The sequence below is a fragment of the Culex quinquefasciatus genome, chromosome 3, assembly GCF_015732765.1.
Source record: "Culex quinquefasciatus strain JHB chromosome 3, VPISU_Cqui_1.0_pri_paternal, whole genome shotgun sequence".
NCBI lineage: Eukaryota > Metazoa > Arthropoda > Insecta > Diptera > Culicidae > Culex > Culex quinquefasciatus.
Window position 1 is genome coordinate 40,774,618 of NC_051863.1, and position 19,875 is coordinate 40,794,492.

At 35.9% G+C, this 19,875-nt stretch overlaps 1 protein-coding gene and 1 long non-coding RNA gene across 5 annotated transcripts in view; one reads left to right on the forward strand and one right to left on the reverse strand.

Moving 5' to 3' along the window:
* LOC6040338 (transcription intermediary factor 1-alpha) overlaps nt 1-19,875 on the forward strand; it is an 88,413-nt gene that overhangs the window by 6,153 nt on the left and 62,385 nt on the right. The gene's annotated exons all lie outside the window — the stretch shown is intronic.
* On the reverse strand, nt 5,171-7,005 carry LOC119770278. The gene is made up of 3 exons (XR_005278747.1): nt 6,633-7,005; nt 6,207-6,357; nt 5,171-5,236 (listed from the first exon to the last, which is right to left on the reverse strand). It is a non-coding gene; the product is annotated as an uncharacterized LOC119770278 (long non-coding RNA).

Below are 19,875 nucleotides of genomic sequence, written 5' to 3' on the forward strand. Positions count from 1 at the left end.
GGCCTTCACCTCTAGCGATGTGAATAATGTGCGCTTTCCAGCATTTACAGTAATACTGGAAGTTTCTCTTGTTTGATGAATGCGGAAAACTTTTGTTTCTAATTACAGCTATTGAAGTTGCTATAATTAAGAGAAAGCGAATCGTAAATAAAAAGATTTCAAAAAATAGTCCCGAACAGGTCGTTTCATGGCAATTTTGGAACAAGAATTGAATTTCCTACAAATTTAGACCAAGGAACAACAATTTGAAGCCCCAAAATCTCTGTAACGTTACGCTACGTTTTAAGAAGTTTGACATAATTTGTCTAAACAACGGTTATTTTAACATATACATTTCTTTTTCTTGAATATTCTTTATTGTTGATTTGAGTATTTTTTTTTATTTTTTTTAAATTTCATCTGAAGCAACGCAAGAAAAGAACGAATTGGCATTTTGACAGTTTGAACTATGTTGCTATAATTCCCGGGATTTTCCGGAAAAAAATATTTTCCTTTTCCCGGGAAATTTACGAATTTCCCGGGAATTCCCGAAATACAAGCGGAAGTATACATTTCTTACCTTTTTGGCACCAACGTTTCGAAATCATACAAAAAATAATAATTAGAGAACCTGATTTGATTTTATTAATTTCAATCTACTGTTCATATGGAACTAATCAGCTTATCTGTAAATTTCATGTCAAGGTCTAATTTAAATATTATTTATTTCTGAAGCATTCACAACTAGGAATTTTTTTGCTTATATTTTGGGCAACAAACATTACGCTCTTATGGAATGAATTTATCTATTTTAATGTCGACAACCTTTTTTAACGTTTTTTTTTGTTATATCATTTGAACATAAAATATTCACCTCTGCCTCAAAAAGTGACATTTTTGAAAAAAAAAAATCTTTTTTTTACGGGTTAAATCCCATTTAAAATTCAAATGCAGAGCGCCAGCTCCTGTTACGTCCAATCAAGCTCATATTTTGGATTTGGGCTTAGTATGCCCACCGGAACAAGCCCTTGAATGTCCGCCAAAAAGTCATTTTTGTTACACTCTTATAACCATGCAACTAAAATCATACCATAAATGGAACCATGAAAAATCATTAAAAAACAACTTCGTATCATATGAAATTTATCCAAAGAATGCAACCATATTTCAAAAACATGCTTCAAATATTTTTAAACTTTGAGTTGTAATTTCATGAAATAGTGTTTCAAGTTAAATAGCGCTGGAAATTAGATTTTTAGAGCAAATCCAATGATTATCTATTTATTCACGAGTTGAAAATACTTGTCTTGTAATGAGTTATTTGCCATGGAAAACATTATTTTTGCATGATTTTTTTTTTCATTTCAATTTTTACTGAGACAAATTTGAAAGCAATATTATTGTTGTGAATCATAGATTTTCACTGTCCAAACACTTCGATAAAAACAAATCTCAACAACATACTAATAATATATTTTTTTGATTTGGTACGATTTGAAAGACAGCATACAAAATTAGTAAATTTATATATTTTCTCAAAGTTGCGTGATTTTTTACAAGCAGTCAAGCCATTAATTGATCCTCACACTCATTTTGACCATTAATGTTGCTGTTCAATACAGTTCTGTTGCAAAATAATAATCAGAAACAGAATCAGAATAATTTTCGTTAAAATTTCAAATTTCCCGGGAAATTTGTTGAAAATTTCCCGTTTCCCGGGAATTTTGTATCCCCGGGAAATTCTCAGGCTATCAATAGCTTTTTCACAAAACTTCGAGAGTCAAAGTAAACATTACATAGCTACCTTTCAACACTGCGGGTTGTGTTAAAAAGTTACCTGTAGTCTCGAAATTTGCAAAAAAGTTCCTGCTGTCAAAATGCTTATGTGCCCTTTCCAATTGTTGCTCCAGAAATTTCCGTATTCCGTAAAAAATAATAATAATTTTAGATTGGTTGTACATTTTTTGCTTTTTTCGATTAAACTTTTTGTCGCTATTTATACAAACAATCACTTTTAGGTCGAAACAAAATGTCCATAACAATTTAGTTTTTGTTGATTTTAAATTGTATTCCGAAATTCAGTTTAAAAATGATTTTGGTGAATTTGTGTCATAACTCAAAAAGTGACATTTTCAGTAGGCAAATTAACCCTCTAACGCCCATGGTTATTCCAGAGCACCAGAGTGTTCAAAATTAAATTTCTCAGCAACCGTACATTGTTTCAACTTGCTTCAACCTGCATTTATTAATATAGAATGGTATAGAATTTCATCAAAAACGTAAAAAATCTCGATTTTGTTCTGGGTGGGAACTGGTTAAAACACATTAGAATGTTTTTTCGCAGTTTCTTTTTTCATGTAAAACAACGTTTCTTTTTTAGACCACACCCAAAGTTAAAGAACGAGGGGATAGTCCTCATGAAAAGAAACGTGAGGAAAGTGCTATATTGCGAGAGTATAGTCCTCTCGCGTGTTCATTCGTTCATTGGAACAGTTCATCCTATGAGTGGCTTATATGGACAAACGACCGCCACTTAGTCACCGAACCATGGTGGCCCATACGGCAAAGCCACGGTTCAATATGCCGAAGGTCTTGGGTTCGAGTCTCGGTACCGGTACTTTTTTTTGATAGATGAACTTTTTTGAAAAATGAACCATGAGTAAAGTACTCTCGGTAATTTCGGGATTTATCCTCTCCGTCCGCACACAGTACCATTTTACTACCGAATCGTGCTCTTTATCATCTCGTATGCCGATGCCCAGTTCTGGGTGTAACATTTTTTTCTAGAATTTTTTCCATGTTCATCTAAAAAATTTCCTATCAGAAAAAAAAAGTTTTTATGGCAGCAATTTTTTTTAGCTTTTTCGTATGGACAGCTGCCAAAATTGTTTGTAGATTTGTATAGACGAACTAATGATGTAAAATAGATGTATTGTTCAAAAAGAAAGTACTCAAAATTTCAGCCAATAAAAATTTAAAATAAATTGAAAATAAATCCTAATTCACGAAAGTATCGCTTTTCTTGGAATTATACGGGCTTTTTTCAAAAAAGTTATGAATGTTGTAAATTATTTTTTTTCCAATCATGTCATCCTATAATTTTAAAATTTCAAAGTTCGATTATTCAAAATGAAAATGTTTATCAAAGCGTCTCAAAACAAACTGAAGTTTTATTGATTTTAAGTTAAAAAAAGGAAGGGCATGGCGCATGGACATGTTGAATCCTAAGCTTTGTACATTTACCGTAATTGGTTCGTCCATTCAAGTCTCATATTTTTTTCTCAGCTGCTACAGCTACACAGATGGTATGTAATAAAACACAATTTTTGGTCCTTAGGAAATGTTAGACTTGATTTTGAAGTTTTTAAAACTTTTTTTTTCGGAAGGGGCCGTTCATAAACCACGTAGACACTTTTTAAGAAATTTTAGAGAGTTCTGCCACGCAATTTGAATATTTTTATGATTTTTCATTTAATATTTAGTTTGTTTTCGCAAAGTTCTTCCCACAGCACCAATGCCCGGAAGGCAAGCGATCGGTTGAAAAAAATTCTAAATAATTAACATTCAACCAATAAACAAATTGCTTATGGTCGCATCACCTACTACAGTGAATCCTGACGCAGCTGATTTAGCGGTCCCATCACTCAAGTATCGGACTAACATTCCCATCCACTTCCCCGTGTCTTACCACTGGTCGTGGCCGGCGTCGGTATTGACCAGGGTGATGATTGGTTCCTACGTTTCATCTGTGGTCCACGGATCAATTTTTGGGGGTCCTGGTCAATAACGAAGTAGCAGCTACGGGTAGACACCAATGCTATGCTATGCTAATTCTAGAGGTATCGTCTGTTGAAAGATAAAGGCTAGTTGAAAAACACTAAGAAAATTTCATTTTTCTCAATTTCTCAAACATTCTGCAAGCCAATTCAGCAACTGCTTGTCCGATGTTGGATGTCCAAAAATGAAAATTGACGAGATATTTCAAAAATACTCTCAGAAATAGTCATACATGGCCACTACCTTCCCAAGATACAGATTTTTAAATATTTATATACCATTTTTGTAGAGACATCCTGTAAATTTTACATGGTGACCTGTATGGACGAAATGCCTCATAGAAAGTTTTAGTCACATAAAAAAATAATAAAAACGTGTTTGATATGCTAGAAAAATAAATGTTTGGAGAATGGGTTAAGAATGGCCATGTGTTTTTACCCGATCCCTTTATGTTAAATTTCTAAACTTAATTGAAGACCAAGAAAACAACTATTTGGTGAAAAAAAGGTCAAGTTTGCTGTTTGCTGTTGTTATTCTAATATGAACTTACATCGTCCGAACCTGGATGCTAGCTCACTTATCTGTACGTTGATGGTGCATCATAAACAACATTCTGGTTGCAGCGAGGGAGGGTTTTAAACCCCAAACATCGTCGTTATGGTTTTGTGTGGTGTAACAGCTTGTGTCTGAATGATGGAGAGCTGAATTCGGTCAAACAGGTGTACTGTGGTAAATATTACAGACCAGCTTTGGTTGTGAGTCATACCATTCGTTGAATTGGTAAAACTACGTGAGCTTTCGCGATTTTTTTTTGTTTGTTAGAAACTTAGACACCAAAAATTACAGTGTTATCTAATAGATAAAAAAAAGGAAAATAAGCATGAGAAAGCTGAGCAAAAGGATTTCCACAACGTAAGCTGCTGATAAGTTAAATTTGGTAAGATTTAATGCTTATCTCAGATTAAGGACTTCGTTCAAAGTGAAACATTCGCGATAAGCCAAAGCATTATTCTTATCGCAACATTTGTTCGGTACTTTTTTGCGGGAATTCCGGTCGGCTTGCCACAACGATAAGAAATTCATTTTATCTCAAAACGTCTACCCGAGCAGACGGAAATAACTTGGGAAGGTCAGTTTTTGATATTGTGAGAAGATCAAAATCCGTTATTGGGATGATCGGATTAGTTGTTAAAATAACAAATTTCCATAACAAAGATTTGTTCGAAAAATAACTCAAATTGTTATTGCTCTGTTATTACAATAACATACTAATAACATAGAGTCCAGAACAATAGAATAACAAGAATAGTTATTCTGAGCGAAAGATGGGGAGCACCCAAATAACAAAAACTGTTATTATTATGGATTGATTGCATAACAAAAAGTGTTATTATTTTATCCGTCAAAATCCGTAATCACTCCTCTGGTTTTTCGATACAATCACATTGATTATTTTTGCCGATCAATGTTGAAGTCCAACCTGAAAAGAAAGAAAAATTATCACAAAGTGTCTTATTCTTTTTCTTTAAAAATTAAGGCACTTATCTGAAGAATATCATTAAAGTGATAAGCATCGCCACAGGAAGAATTTCTGATAATAAATGGAGCGTTGTGGTCGTTAACTCGAGTTTCCAATATGCAGCCTTCATCGACTCCAAGACCGTAACCTGCAATAAAAAAATATTTGAATATTTTAAACCAAATATTACATAACAAAATATAGAGCAAACCAAAATGTCGGCTTTGATTTAGGCGAAAAAGTTGACAAATTTTGTTCAAATAAAAGTTTCAACAAAATGAAATATACATAATAAAATAAATTTTAGGTTCTCTAAGAAGTATATAAAATTTCATAAAAAATATCATTCAAATTACTCGGATTCCTTGTAAAATCAATATGGGAGATAATACTTGCAAAGGCATATTTCATGCACTATTTTCCCTTTGAAAATGCAATTATTTTTACTCTATAACAATAGTTACCTGTTGGATACAACTAGTTGGGACGAAATAAACATTTTTGTTCTAATCTAACAAAAACTTATTTTTTACAATTTGTGCCTGAATGCACTCAAAAAGCCTGTTAAAAAGCGTAGTTAAAGGTTATTATCAAATTAAGCAAAACAAACTAAATGGGCCAATTTGGATTTGTGAATAAGCAGTCATGCCAAAAGGCCGTAGTGGGTTTGTAAACAAAGAGTGTATCCCTTTCATGCCAAATGTAAACATTATCTATAACGTGAGCAAGATACATTCTTTGTTTACAACCCCACTACACTCCTTTGGCATTGTTTTGCTAGATTTAACATGGTAGGATATGTTAAATGTAAACATGCACTGACGTGGACAGGATAGATTGAATTGGAGGAGGAGGAAGAAGTTAAGGAGGACGAGGAAAAAGAAGAGAAGGAGGAGAAAAATGTATCGCTAAAAAAATAAGTTTACTTAACTGATTGCTCCGATTACTAAAGTTTGCTCCTGCTGGCATGCAGTCCGTCCTCATCGCAACCGTTACAGGTTGCAGAATCATCTTTGGCTTCGGAACAGTCGGCGTTCTGGACCGCTCCACCGTTAGCGTATTAGGCCTCCTCTTCTTTGAATCTGAAAAGAAATTCCCCGTCAATAATCAGCATTTGCAAAAGTAAACTTGGAAACACGAAAGTGTGTGAACAATCAAAAATAATGAAATAACTCTAGCACAACAATGTAATAAGGCCAATGTCAAAGTGTAAACAAAGAGTATGTCCTGATCGTTCTTAATGTAAACATAAACTGACGTGAGCAGGATAGCCGCTTTGTTTACACTTCGGCATTAGCCCATTTACATTGTTTTGCTTTCCGGATGAATCATTTGAAAAACACAAAAATTTGCTCACCCTTTGACCAGGATCCTGCCGATTGCTGAAGTTCCCCGAAATGATGGAAATGCCTTAGACCCCGATCAAAACTGAGGGCATTCGTCCGATAGGTCCTGTCCTCTGTTTTGCTGCGAGGATTCGCTGTTGTGTCGCTTACAGCTGTGTTTTTTTCGCTCCAGCTGCAGCAATCTTCTCCTTGACGAACAAAAACACAAAACTTTCGCCAAAAAGAAACATTTTTCCCGATTATCGCGTTTTACCCTTTGCACATACACACACGACGGAACTACCGAAAAGGGATCCGGAACCGGAATTCGGTGCAAACTCGATCCACACGCGACGAGCAACTGCAGATCTGGCACACACGAAAAATAAACAACAGCCTGCCGCGACGACGAAAAAACAGTGCCTGCTGCGATCGCACTGTTGACGTTTACGTGTGAGAGCAGGGGGCGTCCATAAAAAACGTTTATGCATATTTGAGTTAGAAAATATAAAATTAATAGCATTTAGCTTTTAAAAACAAGTTCTCTCATAAATGAGCATCCTGCACATTCATATTTTTTTTTCTTATGAAACAATTCGTTTTTTTTTCAGAAAATTAAGTTCGAGTTTGAGTTGGTACATATTATCAAAACTTTAGCAGAGAAACGTCATTTGGAGATGACCACTTTGGGCGGATTCCGTTTCCAAGCGTTTCCATTCCCACCTCACCACCCCCGGTTTAATGTAAACAAACCCTACACTCTAAAATCAGAAACAGTTGCAAATTGGAATTTACTCAGAAAATAATCCTAAATTCGGTACAAAACTACTCATTATCAAGTTCAGTAGTTTTGGGAATTGGTTTAAGAGTGCATTTTAAACAGTTTGTTTTGAACTTGGTTTGACGTTCCGAATAAATTTCTTCTTCTTCTGTGCGCTCTCTTGCTAGCGTCAATCATCCCAAAGTTTCCTGCCGAAGAATTTGGTTCAAATGTTTGCGGTGGCTGGCGGCAACAGTTCCGCCGAAGAGTTTGGCGAAGAATGGACCATGTACGGGCCCGGCCCGAGTGGAAGGACATCGAGCCGCTGAAGCAGGATGACGACGAGAATCCGGTGGCGAGAATCCGCTACAGCGAACAGTTCAACGACGTGTTTTCCTACCTGATGGTGGTCATTTCCAAGCAGGAAAAATCCCTGCGGGCGCTTGGGTTAACACAGGATGCGGAAAAACTATACGGTATGGCAGTACCAGCAAGACATTCTGAAGGCGTCGATAAGCTGGACTACTCGAGGACAATCCGAAGAATTATCAACTTTGGTACTTTCGCGAGGTGATTGTCGAATGGTTGAACGATTCTTCAAGGGAGCTGGATCTGAAGAAGAACATCCTGAACACCGACGAGAAGAACTATCACGAATGGCAGCACCGCCGGTCGGCCATCAAGAGTTAACGATTGTTTGAGGAAGAGCTGGTGTACGTGGACCGGTTGATTTCCGAGGACATGGGCAAAAATTCGGCATGGAACAAACAGTACATTGTGGTGAAGCACACCGGATTAACACCGGAAGTCCTTGAGCGCAATGTTGTGGAATTGTGGACACCCTTGGTTGATTAGAGATTTTTAGAATAAACAACGAGATTACGAAGCTGGTTAATAACGTCGATCCGGAGCAGAATATGGCCATGTCGCATAACCCTATGAGCATCGAAAGCGATTCAAAAACTGCTCTTTGGATCGAATATGAGTGAAAAATACTTAATAAAATCATAAAAGAACAAAAAAAAAAAAAATACTGGTAGAACTATATTTACAATTACTTTTTTAAATTTTAATGCTGCGAAAGTCCTATAAGCTGTGAGATTCCCTATGTTCACAGGACCTTTTCAAATAAAACTCTAGATGTGTGTATAATAATTTTTTTGGTGAGGGCTTTACAAAGGATTGTTAGCATTCCGGCGTAGAATTTTTGTACGAAAATATTTTTCAAAAATCTACTTTCAATGTTGTGAAGTCTGCAAAAAATACTTTTGAGAAAGCTCGACAAATAATTAAACTAAGTCCTTGGCGATACAGACTGATGTACACCAGAGTGTAACAAAAATGACTGTTTGGCGGGCATTCAGGGGATTTTCCGGTGGCATACTGAGCCTAAATCCTAAATATGAGGTTGATTGGACGTAACAGGAGCTGGCGCTTTGCATTTGAATTTTAAATGGGAAAATCAAATAGCGTCTCGGGCGTCGCGAGGTGCGACGTATATCTTTTTTAACGGGGCCGATTTTTGAAAAATATCAAACTTTGAAGGTCTGTACCGAGCTCTAGGGTGCTCCAAACTTCAATGTTATATATACCAAAAGATGCGTAAGGATCTGGCCTACAGCGATGCTGAAAAAAAACGCTTCAGTGACCAAAGTGCCTCAAAGAGTGACATTTTTGGAAAAAAAAATCGCATGTTAAATACCATTTAAAATTCAAATGCAAAGCGTCAGCTCCTGTTACGTCTAATCAAGCTCATATTTAAGATTTTGGCTCTGTATGCCCACCGGAACAAACCCTTGAGTGCCCGCCTAAAGTCATTTTTGTTACATCCTAATGTACACGCTAACGAAAAACTAAAAATTGTCCAAAGCTTGGGTAAGCGGAAATCTTATCTCTTGTTTTTTTTTTAACAACCGGCTTCAAAAAATTGGCTAAGTCCATGAATATCTAAAAAATTACAAAATATAATTTTGATAAAAAATATCAGGAAAAAACATATTTAAATAATTTCCAAATTTCAATTTTTCAAATTAAAAAAATCAATGATTATTTTGCTATAAAAAATAAAAAGTTTTTTTTGTTATGGTTATGTTACGACCTCCAGTTACCTCTTTTACTTCCCTGCTCAGAAATATGAAAAACATAACTTAAACTGTTATTATCATCTTATTTCACTTTTCCTATCGAATATCAAACAAATAACAGTTCCTGTTATTATGGAATTAAATGAAGAAACATAACTTAATCTGTTATTATTATCTTATTTCACATTTCCAATGGAATATCAAACCAATAACAGTTCCTGTTATTATGGAATTAAATGGAAAAACATAACTTAAACTGTTATTATTATCTTATTCCACATTTCCTATTGAATACCATCCCAATAACATTTATTGTTAAAATAACAGAAACTGTTATTATTTTTTCTTCCAAATTTTTTTTCCAAGAATATTCAATAACAGTTTCTGTTATTTTAACAAAATCTGTTATTGAAATGACATGAATTTTGTTATTACCGTCTGCCCGGGTAAACGGTAAAAATGTTTTTGAAAATGGGTCGCTTTGTGATAAACTAATCATCCTCGGAAATGGACGGCCGTTCCTCTCGCCAAAAAGGGAAAACCTCATCCCAAACATATTAGGCAAATGCGGCAAGTCGTTTCAACTTTGCTAAAGCAAAAAAAAGTATTAAAAAATGTTCTCAGATATTCAGCGTGCGCTGCGCCACACGGGAGAACAGATTTTATAATAAATGATTATGAGTTTGTTTTTTTTTTTTTTCGGGGGGAGAGCCGAATGGAGGCACATTACGGGTGTGACTTGCGTTTTCACCATTACCCTCCCGCAGTGGAGTCATCAATCATAAAAATTTATGTTACGCGAGCATTTCGTTATTAGTTTTTTTTTCGAGGGTTGAAAAGTGGGGAGTTTGTGTGTGGCCAAAATGGCGGCGTAATTCCTTCAATAACTGTACAAGGACCCCGAAAAATGGAATTTCGTCACATCTAAGAACATCTCTAGGATGCTAATTACGGTAAGCTCCGTTGGGATTTCCCGCCTGTACATGAGATTCTGCCAAGGGCAAACGTGACCTTTTTGGAGCTTGTTTGGATCCAATGAACACAACCTTGCTATAAATTGGTACACAAATGGCACTTTCAGTGAAGCGAAACCGGGTGTGTGTGTGTATTCATGCTCGAACAAAAATCGTAAACTGGAAAATCTGAGCGTGCTATTGGGGGTTCCAAAAGGTATGGCCTGAAATTGCATTTAAAATAAATAATGAATAAGAATCGAATACATCCAGTGATACATAAAACATGAGCCAGCTCTGGGTTCGGAACTGGAGGTGAGGGCAAAAATAATGATAAAATGAATGGAAGTTTCTGCATGAATAATTCGCCCAGGTAAGATAATCGCATCGTAGATTGTTCAAAATGGCAACAGTGTACAGCGCAAGTCGTGAGATATCTGGGCTTGACCAATCCATTGCAACTCAACAAAATAAATTTATCATTTGGATTTTGATTTTAAAATAAATTCAAATTCTTTCACTCAAATCAGAATTCCGACCTCCCACAAAATTGTTGAAAACACCCAAAAACATTCCCGAATGCCGACATTTTACAATCCAAAACCCCGAAATGCCATAGTAATAACCATAAATGAACACAAAAAAAACTTCGCTAATAAATATAAACTGGTGGAGACCCCCTCGTAACGCAACCATCGGTATAAAAAGGCGCATTTTTATGTATTTCGAGCCAAACAATGATGGTGATGAAACCCCCGGGATGGAGCCCGAAATGCCATTCCCCTGCGGTTGGACCACTACTGCTGCTGATGTGAATAAAATTTAAATTGTCCATAAACGAGATGAGATGGTGGGGGGCTCCACACTCTGGCCAGGTTTATGGGATATACTGTTAAAAAAAGTTATCTCAAATCTTCTCGTTACTGCTGATGTCACGTATTCGGAGTTGCAACGTTGCCGGAGTGTTTCAGGACTAAAGCAGTTTTTGTATTTGTATTTTAACACTTTCAGGCTTGATGGGCATATATCTAATCTAATCTAATCTAATCAGACCCTAGCGCAGCCAATCTTTCGAAGGGATCCTGGAGAGTGCCTTACACAGCTAAAAAAGTAGTAATCCAGCTGCGTGTAAAAGGCCTGGGTGTAAAATAAATATTGCATTATTTTATGCAATGTTATGTCATTTTACACCCTGAAATATGTAGCCCATCAGTATAGGGACGTGGCGTTACATCGTGCTGCCACCTGGTTTTTTTAAGCGCAAGAGTGGAAAAGTGCTGAGTCATCGTCTAAAAATAGACGCCGTCCTATCTCGCCCAGCAAAATGAAGTCGATAAAGTAGTCGGTTTAGATGAGAAAAAGTGGAAAACGTGGTCTAAAAATAGCGACGCCATCCCCCTATGGGAAACCTACTTGACCGAAATGTCAAGTTCATATATGCGTTTATCCTTACAACTTTTCATCGGTCTGATGGCCGAGTGGGCTAAGGCGCCAGTCCTCACTGTTGGTGCTGGGTTTGAATCTCGTCGGTTCCTACTTTTTTTTGTATTTGCAAAAATTGTACATGCAGTGTGTAATATTAAGTGTTTATTTTGACGAAGGTGATGTGCATGCTTTTGCATGCGATTTTACCATCGGATTTTTTGCTTTGTAGGTTAGATGACGCCTAGCACTCTTCTTGTCATTTATTAACATTTGCAGTGCGCCATTGCATTAGAATGCATTGAAACATCACAAGCGTTAAAGCGGCCAGGCCTACTGCGTAAAGCCGTATCGCAGAGATGATTCGTAATTGGGTTGAGTTTGAGCACTGAGTGTTCGAACAACAACACAATTCTGAATCGACAGGGGAGGAAGAAGCGTGGGGACACACCACCATACGCTCCAAGATTTTTGGTTGTATTAGTGGGAGCACCATGCTAAGAAGGTTTTGTACTCCGGGACCCTCTGGGATAGGACATTGTATTTCCACGAATGCCCTGGACACTATTTGCCGTGGTTATAGCGCCACAACTCGCTCTCTGTAACAGTATTCCTAATTCCAGTCCAAGCTTACCAAGTCGTCATGGCCTAGTGATTAGCATTTTTGCTTACCAATCCAAAGGACGGGGGATCGAACCCCGCCTCGAGCGACTTTGAATTTTCGTTCATATTCATCATTTCAAATTCTGTGTACTTAACTTTCTCCTTGGGAGCAGATGGGAATCGAACCCAGAACCATTCGCTTACAAAGCGAACATCGTTACCAGTCAGCCACGGCCGCTCCTATTTTCAGGCTTGATGGGCATATATGCACCAAAAATCAAAATTACCAAAACTATCCTATAATTTTCGTATGGTCTTAAGAATAATTTTTCCATCATTAACTTAAAAAATATTTGAAAAAAAATATGCCACAATAGTTAAATCCTTTCCTTTTTTGTGTTCAGAAACTTATTTATTATTTCTGTTAGGGTTATTAGTCTAATATTATTGTTTTAAATTGACCAATTAGTTAAACAATTACAAGCCTTCTTACAATTTTGTAAGGGCCAACCCCAAATGACGTAGTTTTTTCTAAGATTATGCTCTAAATTCCGAAATATAGTTTTTTTCCGTCCGCGTTGCCTAAAATTTTTCAGTTACTAATTTGAAAGTTTTGTTGAAAAAACAACATAAAGTTCATGTGACAAGTTGCGAAATGATGATTTTTAAGCATGAATTTGGTCAACTAAACAACGAATTTTGGCCACAAGTGTCGAAAAGTGGAACTTTTCAGTACTGATCAATTCTCTGCGATTTCGGTCATTCGATTTTTTTGTACTTTTTAATCCGGCTGAAACTTTTTTGGTGCCTTCGGTATAGCCAAAGAAGCCATTTTGCATAATTAGTTCTTCCATATAATTTTCCATACAAATTTGGCAGGTGTGTCCATACAAAAATGATGTATGAAAAGTCAAAAATCTGTATCTTTTGAAGGATTTTTTTGATCGATTTGGTGTCTTCGGCAAAGTTGTAGGTATGGATATGGAGTACACTGAAAAAAATGATACACGGTAAAACAAAATTGGTGATTTTTAATTTCAGTTTTTGTCACTAAAACGGAAAATTTCACGAATGTTTCTTATGTCGAAATATCGACATTATAAAATGGTGGGTTGTTTGGATGAGACTTGGAAAACATCAATTTTCTTGTTTTTAAATCTTTGCAATATCTTAGCAACTAAGTCGCATCAACAAAGTTCAAAAAAGCAAAATACAGAGAATTTTCCCAGCTATTCAAAAATATTTTTTCAATAGTGGGCAAACATGGGCACTAATTTAAAAAAAATGAATAACTGCGACTATTTTGAAAAAAGTTACCTAAAAATGGCTATAACTTGCAAACGCTGCACTTTATCAAAATTGCACTGAAGTACTTTTTGATTGCAAATTTGAATTTAAATCGAAAAATGAAGTTTTTTTTGCGAACAATATTTAGATTTTTAGAAAAAATCTGTATTGATTAAATCATAACTCGGTCAAAGATTTTTTGCCCATTCTGGAAATTTCTGATAAGTTGGCATCCCATAAAACATATCAGAAAATAAAAAAAAAAATGAAAATAGTGTTTATTTTTGCAAATCAAGTTTTAATGACAAAAAGTTAAATAAAAACTCACCGACATTTTTTTACCGTGTATCATTTTTTTCAGTGTAGTCCGTATCCATACCAACAACTTTGCCCAAGACACAAAATCGATAAAAAAATTCCTCTAAAAGATACAGATTTTTGAATTTTCATATATCGTTTTTGTATGGACAGCTGCCAAACTTGTATGAAAAATTATATGGACAAACTAATAATGCAAAATGGCTTCTTTGGGCATACCGAAGGCACCAAAAATGTTTCAGTCGGACTAAAAAATACAAAAATTAAGATTCTAAAAAAGAGACCGATTTTGTAGAGAATTGCTCTACTGTTATTTTTGATTGATGAAGTGTAAAAAAGGCTCAACCATACACCCAGAACCAGGCATCGGTATACGAGATGATAAAGAGCATGGTTCGGTAGTAAAATGGCACTGTGAATGGACGGAGAGGATAAATTCCGAAATTATCGAGAGTACTTTACTCGTGGGATCATTTTCCAAAAAAAAAATCACCCTTCAAAAAAAAGGTATCGATACCGAGACTCGAACAAGAGACCTTCGGCATATTGAACTGCGCCTTTGCCGTATCGGCCACACGGGTCGGTGGTTAAGTGGTGGTCATTTGTTCATATAAGCCACTCAATGAACACGATTTGTATTTGTTGTAGCGCGAGAGGTCTTTACTCTCGCCAAATAGTACTTTGCTCTCGTTTCTTTTCTAAAGGACTATCCGTATGGACTTTAACTTTGAGTGTATCCAAACACATCATGTGTGTCACAATGATGGATTTTCATGCTAATGGTATACGTGATAAGATATTCAGTGTTTCTCGGACGTTCCTACCTCTCAGGGACACTGCCTTCAATTACCTTCACATGGCAGTGAAATTGAGTTGTTCATCAGCTTTGACAGTTCCATTCAACTCGAGTGTGGCAGTTGCAGCTTTCTCGTGCAATCCGTACTTGAAAATTCACTTTCAGACGTTATTAAGCTTAACTTTATTCATGAACGACTTCTGCTACTCGTGCCAACTCATCGCCGAACAGCCCTGAAGCACCTCTCTCTTCGTGCATCTACCAACAAAAAAAAGTGCACTAATAACGTGTTCAATTTCCTCTTCTCTAAAACTTATTTCCGCCAGCACCATCATCATCATCGCCGTAATCATCATCATGGTCGTCGTCGTCGTCGTCGTTGGCCTGAATTCCGTTATAAGGTTTTCTTTTTTTGTTCCTCTCTCTCTGAACAAAAAAGGAAAATCAGACACACACACACAGGAAAGAATGGAAATTGGCAGCCGGTGAAACTTTTTTTTTCCCCGTCTGGTGGGCCCCACCCCGGTAAAGAACCCAACTTGCCGGGACGGAAGTTAATTTAACAGTACTATGCTTTCTCATTTCTTCCTTTGTGATGTTATTTTTTCTTTTTGTTGGTGATTAGAGAGTGGGTTGTTATCTCTTGTTTTAGAATGTTTTGACAGAAAGTTCTGCAAAAATGCTCTTCTGGCAGATTGTGTAGTACGCTTCGAAAGAAGGAAGTTGGCTTTATCAAAAATGGAGCAGAAATCATCTTTTTATCAAAACAAATGTCGACTGCATCGTTCTGCATTGCCGAGGAAGAGATTGACGGAACCGGAAGCAGAGGTGCAGCACACTGCAATTTTACTGCAGTCGTTTGTTCGTCATTGTTGGCAGGCGGAAGAGTGAAGCAGCAGCAATCCGAGTGACATTTGCGTCGGTTTGAGCATACGATATACTGACGGATGATATGGGAGGAGCGTTTACATTGTGTCAAATTGGGTGGAACAATCTGAAGGGCAATGATTTTTGTTGTTTTTTTTGTCGAAATGTTATTTGATTTAAAGCATCTCATACAATGTTAAGCAATATTGTTACGTAATCCTTGTTCCTGAAAAATCTGGGGTTAGTTTTTGAATGCTCTAAATAAAAAAAACATGTTTTCTTACAGTCTTAGATGAGTTAGAGCAGTTTTGGTTGTTGACTTCATTTGAATGATCTTTTTTTGTAGTGTGTGATGAGCTTAAGCTGGTTTATGTGTTTTTGTGAAAATTATTGAACATTAACATTTCTTGAACCATACAAATAAACAGACAAAAAAATTGGACCAATTTAATTTGGCCAAGAAAACGGCTGTTTTCGTTTGAATATTGCAGATATTGGAGATTTTCCCTTATCCCCATAAAAAAGTGAAGCATCAACACGTCCTGTCTTCAAAATTCTTTACTTGTTCCCTGATACGAGCGTCCGGTAATCGATGTCCGTCGTGGTGTGAGAATCTGGTTCAGGTGGTCAAAAAATATACAGGCTGACGTTTCTGGATACACCCAACTGGTAGTCGCATGATTGTGATGCATGGCGGCATGAAAGTATATCAGAATCTGCATGAAATCTGTCCTCATGCATTTTTTGCGATATAGTAGTGGGTAATTCTCCGCCAACTCACACAGCAGTTGGCCCGAACCCCTTTTCGATTTGCGTGAAACTTTGTCCTAAGGGGTAACTTTTGTCCCTGATCACGAATCCGAGGTCCGTTTTTTGATATCTCGTGACGGAGGGGCGGTACGATCCCTTCAATTTTTGAACATGCGAAAAAAGAGGTATTTTTCAATAATTTGCAACCTGAAACGGTGATGAGATAGAAATTTGGTGACTTTTTTTCTAACTTTGCAGGGTTATTTTTTAGAGTGTAACAATGTTCTACAAAGTTGTAGAGCAGACAATTACAAAAATTTTGATGGCAACTTTTCCCGATTTCGTGTGAGTTGGTAGAGAATTACCCTGGTATGACATTTTTGCCCGTTACCGACAATTATCGACATTACTGACGGCTGATTGATTGTATTGGAGAAAAAAAATCTAAACAGAATGAGGATTAAATCATTAACTTCTTGGTTATTGTTCCGACACGCTACCACCGCGCCATGGACGCTTGATGAAATGAGAGGGACAGAGCACCAACATAATCTTCTCTCTGGAGTGTTGCTCGGCGACGCGCCAGCATTATATGTGTGTTGGTGAGAACTGCAGATCACTGACATGTTTACACGCGGGCAAAAATGAGCTATGAGCTTGCTGCAAAAACTTTTAGAAAATGTAACATTTTCTGCAGCAAATCCACTGTTGCAGATTTTGATATATATTTTTCCTTTGGGTGTACAAATGCAGGCAAACTGTCAAAAACTTCAAGTTTGTTTGTTTGTCATAGTCTGAAGTTTATTTATTTAGTTGAAAAACGTGACTTTTTTACCTGAAGAAGTCATAACAAAGCTTGATCTGACCACGTTTAATTTTATCGTCACTTAAAAAATCTAGGGCATCTTAGTTATTGTTATATTAACAGTCAGGACCCGATGCCTGATTTTTCTGTTACATTCTTCTTGGAATTCAATATAAACTGTAACGGGAATCGCAGGCACCGGGTCCCGCCTATTAATAATGCATAAAAAATATTTTTTTAAATTAAATTTGTAGGAAATTTTCTGCTTTTTTAGAAAAAAAAAAACATTTTTAGAGATGGTTAAGCTTGGCCATGACTCCTACAGGTAACAAAGTCACGTTTTTGATCGACAAAAAAAATCATTCTCGAGCTATACTGCCTACTTTTCTCTAGCAAAATTAACAGAATCGAACAGTAATACTTTTCGATTCAAGGGCTGAAAAGTTATACTTTTCAAAACTGAAATGAGTGGTGAAATGTTTAACTTTGAATTGTGAAGTGACATTTGACTTAAAATGCCATTACAAGGGTGTTTTTACGAAATCAATAAATGATGTATGCAGCTCGTTGCAAAACTAGAGTTTTTCAGCACTCGTCATTTTTATTGGTGAACCTCGTTGGATTAAAATACAACTCGTACTGAACTACGTTTTTGATTTAAAATCTAAAAATAAAATCAAACAGTTTTTTTTTACTTTTTTATGAGCTTTAGAAAATATATTTAAAAAATTGGCAACACTGCCAAATGAATTTTGACCAACTTGTGCAATAGCTCAATGAAATTTTCTGTCATCTAAAACATATGTATTGTTTTAGCTTATTTGGTTGTTTTTTCCTTGTTCTTCTCTTTACTTCTATTGTTTTATGTTTTTCTTGTTTTATTTTTAGTATTTTAAATTGCATTTACCATTTTTAGTTTATGTTTGTTTTTGATAGTATATGAACAATTCTCTCAGATTTCGGTCATTCGATTTTTTTGTATTTTTCAATCTGACTGAAACTTTTTTGATTTTTTTTTTGGTATGCCCAAAGAAGCCATTTTGCATCATTAGTCTGTCCATATAATTTTCCATACAAATTTGGCAACTGTCCATACAAAATTGACGCATGAAAATTCAAAAATCTGTATCTTTTGAAGGAATTTTTTGATCGATTTGGTGTCTTCGGCAAAGTTGTAGGTATGGATATGGGCTACACTGAAAAAATATGATACACGGTCATTTTTTTTTGTGATTATAAATCGTGATTTGCAAAAAAAAAAACACTATTTTCAATATTTTTCATTTTCTGATATGTTTTAGGGGACATCAATTGCCGACTTTTCACATTTTTTTCAGAATGGGCAAAAAATGTTTGACCGAGTTATTTTTGAATCATTACCGATTTTTTCAAAAACTCAAAATACTGGGCGCAAAAATTTTTCAACTTCATTTTTCGATTTTAAATTGAATTTGCAATCAAAAAGTACTTCAGTGAAATTTTGATAAAGTGCACGGTTTTCAAGTTATAGCCATTTTTAGGTAACTAACTCTTTTTTAAATAGTCGCAGTTTTTCTTAATTAAAATTAAGAAAAAAATACCGATTTCGTGGAGAACTACTCCCATCTACAACATATGTATTGTTTTTGCTTTTATTTTATTATTTTTACGATTTTAGTTTTGTTTTATTTTTAGTATTTTAATTTGCATTTATCATGTTTAGTTTATGTTTGTTTTTGATAGTATAGTTTTATCATGTTTTCACAGTCACTTTTTAATTTTTTTGCATGTTTTTCATTTAAATTTCAAAAAATGCATAGAGGCATAGTCTGGGACGCTACAAAAATTACTGCATTCTTATTTTTACTGAAAATATAGGATTTTTTTTAGTAAAAACATTGACAAAGTCACATCAAGCAAGTCAAACTTCCGACCTTAAAATTTTCTGAAATTTTAAAAGTTATTCTTTCCAATGCCTTTTAAAAATCAAAAATTGGTTGAAAAAATGATTTTTGGCAATTTTTAAGATGGAAGTCCGTCTAGAGACGGGGTTGGGTTGTAGAGGGTTACAGAGGTTATGTAACACATCCTGGTCAGCAACATTGTTAAACAAACTGTAATTTCAAGACACACATTCCCGAAACAATGATATTTTACGTTTCCCGCAATCATCCCTTTTTACTACACTTTAACGTTCGCTTGCAATTACGATGCCGCTCGGAATAATGTGTAATTCCAGCTGCCGTAAAATGCCAACAAAAACCACGTAACTAGTACGATATTCTGATGGTTTGTGGAACCATCGGAGCTGCACATTTTATGGGAACGTTTGGTAAAATCGTAAAATTACGTTCGCCTCTTCGTCGGTTCTTCCTCATGTGAAGGATAAAGATTGTACTGGTTCTTAATGTGTTTTGTGCATCCTGCTAAGCAGTAAATCCTTGTAATTTCAAGTTTTATGAAGCTTTGGAGCTATACTTGGATTTTGCGTTTCCCATCGCAATTTAGATTTGTAATAATTTCTCAGAATAACTCATCAATTGTTTTCAATGTCCTTTCGTGTTAGACACTCATCTGTTTGGAAGGTTCCCCCCTTCAACTAGGGTATCACATCAAACTTCCCTAACGACGTAACGACACCGGACAGCTGC